General features: G+C 42.7%; 1 protein-coding gene across 1 annotated transcript in view; it reads left to right on the forward strand.

Moving 5' to 3' along the window:
• Window positions 1-4,199, forward strand: part of LOC118106041 (anoctamin-9) — a 207,854-nt gene that overhangs the window by 201,956 nt on the left and 1,699 nt on the right. The gene's annotated exons all lie outside the window — the stretch shown is intronic.

A 4,199-nucleotide genomic window follows, 5' to 3' on the forward strand; every position in this document is an offset into this window, starting at 1 on the left:
TTGAATGAAGTATCGATCTTTATTGTCTTTATTTTCAGTCATCACATGCCGCGAACAACCTCAAGCTAAATTTAAAAGCCGATGGCTAAATAAGAGCAATTGAGAATTTGTGTGATTCATAATCCGATTAGTCAATTAATCATTTCAATAATCGATAGATTAATCGACTATCAGAATAGTCGTTAGTTGCAGCCCTACTTACAAGTGACTTCAGCATCGCCGTTGACCTCATCTCAACCAGCCCCAAGGTGACCCAACCTCTCCATCTACCTCTTCGCAATTCGATTCTGATGAAACACCAAGCTCTCTGGCTACTTCCACTTTTACTAGTGCTGAAGAGGCCCCTAGCTGCTCATATAAGTGCCACCAGTGGCTTCTGGAAAGACCACAGATTATTCTCTTCTGAATCTATCCCTGCTGTTGGTGAGCCTGTCAAACCACCACCAATGGATCCTGCCGACTGGCCTGCCCTCTCTGATAAAGTTAGGACAGAATTAATCATCAGAGGACCTTATAAGGTTGAGAGGGATTATATTTTCCCTAAAAGAGAGGATGGACAGAGTTGCCATCGTCATTACTTTTACTCAACATTAGTCAGTGGTGAGAAAGTAATTAGTCTGTTTTGCTTTTGCTGCAAGTTATTTTCACAGAAGGATTTTAAACTGGTTAGTGAAGGACTTAATGATTGGAAGAATGCCACCCAGGTTTTAAAATCCCATGAAAATAGCCCTGAGCATCACCAATGTATGAAGATGTGGAAAGATTTCGAGATTCGCCTTGAAACTGGACAAGCGATAGACAACCAGGCAATGGCAGCTGAGCATACTGTACCTTTCGATGACTGCAGAGGGCAGTCATATGATAATGGTGCAAATATGAAGGGTAAAGGGAAAGGTGTAAAGGCCAGATTACTGGCAATCAACCCCGGAGCTTTATTTGTGCCATGTGCAGCTCACACATTAAACCTGGTGGTGGCAGATGCTGCACGAAGCTCACAAGAGGCGATTGGTTATTTTGGCTATTTACATAAGATGTTTACTCTATTTTCAGCATCCACCCAGAGATGGTCCATCTTAAAAAAAATCACGTAGAAATGACACTGAAGTCATGGTCACTAGGTGGGAGAGCCATGTTAACATGGAGGCGGTAAGGTACCAGGCCCCACAAGTGAGAGAAGCTCTGCTGGAGGTCAAAGAGAAGGCAACAGATCCTGCAGTAAGAATTGAGGCCCAGGCGTTAGCTGAGGAAATTGGTTCCTTGCGCTTCTCCATCTGCGCTTCTCCATCTGCGCTTCTCCATCTGCTCAGTTGTCTGGTACGATATTCTCAGTAGCATTGAAAGAGTGAGTAAGCTGATGCAGTCTGCCTCTATGCAACTGGATGTTGTATTAGATCTGGTTGGAAAGGCAAAAACGTTCTTAATAAATTACAGACTCACCGGCTTTGCTTCAGCTCAGGTTTCAGCTAGAGAGATGTGTGAGGACCTGAATGTGGATGCAGTCCTGAGAGAGAAGAGGCTACGGTCCACATGCAGACAATTCACATATGAATGTCCGGATGAGCCTATCAGTGATGCACTGAGGAGGATGGAGGCTACATTTTTTAATGTTATGGTTGATGTCGCCATAGGGTCGATGCAGGAGAGGTTCAAGACCTTGGGTGAGGTTAAGGAGGTGTTTGGTGTGCTTGTGAACTTCTCCAATATGACAAATGCAGAGATGGAGCAGAAATGTGAAGCACTGAGCAGCACTTTAAGTTATGGTGGACAGTCAGACATAGATGGAAAACAACTCACCCTGGAAATGAAAAGTTCCCCAGACCTACCATCAACCAACATGACCGCCATTGGAGATCCTGGATTTTTTGCACAAGAAGCGACTGCAAGAGATCTACTTAAACATGTGGGTGGCACTCAGGATATCTGTGAAGATCCCTGTGACTGTGGCAGCTGCAGAGAGGAGTTTTTCAAACCTCAAACTGATCAACACATACTTGAGGTCTACCATGGCCCAAGAGCGTCTCAGTGGACTATCAGTGATAAGCATAAACCATGATGTGTCACAGAAAGTCTCATTTCTCAGGTCATTGATGACTTTGCCGCAAAGAAGTCAAGGCGTGTTCAGTTTTGAAGTTTTTGCCTATTTGCATTTGGTTGTGTCCCTAACAGTTCTCAAAAGTTTCTTGAAAATCTGAAATCCAACATTGCCAGGGCCGGCCCTGTTTTGTGGAGCTAGCTGATTTGGGTATTAATAGTCTTGTGTAGTTAGTCAAGAAATAAAATCTAATGAGGGTTAATTTCAAAGACATCCTTGATTTATATCCATTTATTGAACTGAACTGCAGTTTCCTGTTAGAAAAAGGTAAAGCAGTATTAATACTCTACATACAGTCCCTGACAAAAGTATTGTCGCTTGGGTACAAGTTGACCTTAAGTGCCCCTCAAATATATTTGTAATCAATTTTTTTTTACAAGAAATGGCTAATTTCAATCCCAACAGCTTTTGAAATAATGTTTTGGTGCCAAACGAAACTGCTGAAAAGCATTCTAACGTTCACAGCTTGGTAAAGCCCACTGAGTCAGTTTTTGCAAAGACAAAAGTCTTGTCGCCTTGTCATATGATGCACCCAATCCTAGATTACAGCCTCACCTGTGATCAATAATTGATCAATCAATTAGTGGGTGTGTATAAAAAGAACCCCAGCACACCAGACCTTCACATCAACTGCAACTTGACCTCTGACAACATGCCTAAGATTCACCCTGAGACCAAAGCGTTGATTATCAAGAGGCTGAAGACCAGATCCACTGCTGAGGTGGCTGACACCTTCAATGTGTCTCAGCGTCAAGTACAAAGAATAAGAAAAGATTTGAAGAGACTGGAGATGTTTTGACAAGCCCAGGTCCGGCAGACCCACAAGACAACTGCTCGGGAGGACCGTTTGTTGGCTCGAAAATCCAAGGCCAGCCCCTTTTCCACTGCAGCAGAGCTCCACCAGGCCTGGTCACCTCAGCCCCGTGTCAACCAGGACAGTTTGTAGAATTCTGTCTCTGAAATGGCCTCCATGGTCGAATCAGTGCCCAGAAACCAGCACTAAACAAAAGGCAATTAAAAAACGTGTGGCATTTGCCAAGGCCCATAGCCTGCTAAAAGGATGGACGCTGGAAAAGTGGCAGAAGGTGGATTTCTCAGATGAATCTTCGGTTGAATTACATCACAGCCGCTGCAAATATTGCAGGAGACCTACTGGAGCCGCATGGATCCGAGATTCACCCAGAAAACAGTTAAGTTTGGTGGCGGAAAAATCATGGTCTGGGGTTACATCCAGTATGGGGGTGTGCGAGAGATTTGCAGGGTGGAAGGCAATATCAATAGCCTAAAATATCAAGAAGTATTAGCTACCTCTTACATTCCCAACCATACAAGGGGTCAAATTTACTTCCATCTCTACATCAAAGTTCCTCAAGGCGAAGAAGATCAAGGTGCTCCAGGACTGGCTAGCCCAGTCACCAGACATGAACATCATTGAGCATGTCTGGGGTAGAATGAAAGAGGAAGCATGGAAGACGAAACCAAAGAATCTTGATGAACTCTGGGAGGCATGTAAGACTGCTTTCTTTGCTATTCCTGATGACTTCATCAATAAATTGTATGAATCATTGTCGAACCGCATGGATGCAGTCCTTCAAGCTCATGGAAGTCATACAAGATATTAAATATGGATCTCACAGCACCACTACTTAATTCACTGATGTTATGCAACATATTTTTGTATTTGAAGTAAATTATTTGTTCAATTTTCACATTACTCTCTGTAGGCGACAAAACTTTTGTCTTGCCAAAATCTGACCTTTCTGTGTTCATTAAATGATCAATCTTTCTTCAGTGAAGCAAATTTATTTTAGTATATTAAACATAATTTGGGAGGGTTTTAGCTTTCATATGAGCCATTTCTAAAACCAATGGATAAATTAAAAGTCAGGTTATAAGCTGTTGTTTCTACAAAATGGATAAGTGACAAGACTTTTGTCAGGGACTGTATAAGCCATTATCAGTCCTGAACTGTTATCAGTGAATTTAATTGTCCGTTAAATTTCACATGTGAAAAACGCAGCAGATTGTCAGGGTCAGACATTTTCACAACAACAGGAAAATGTCCAGAACATTCAAACGAGGGGTGGTGTCTGTTTACAGCACATCA

Source organism: Hippoglossus stenolepis, chromosome 1 (genome assembly GCF_022539355.2).
Source record: "Hippoglossus stenolepis isolate QCI-W04-F060 chromosome 1, HSTE1.2, whole genome shotgun sequence".
Taxonomy (NCBI): domain Eukaryota; kingdom Metazoa; phylum Chordata; class Actinopteri; order Pleuronectiformes; family Pleuronectidae; genus Hippoglossus; species Hippoglossus stenolepis.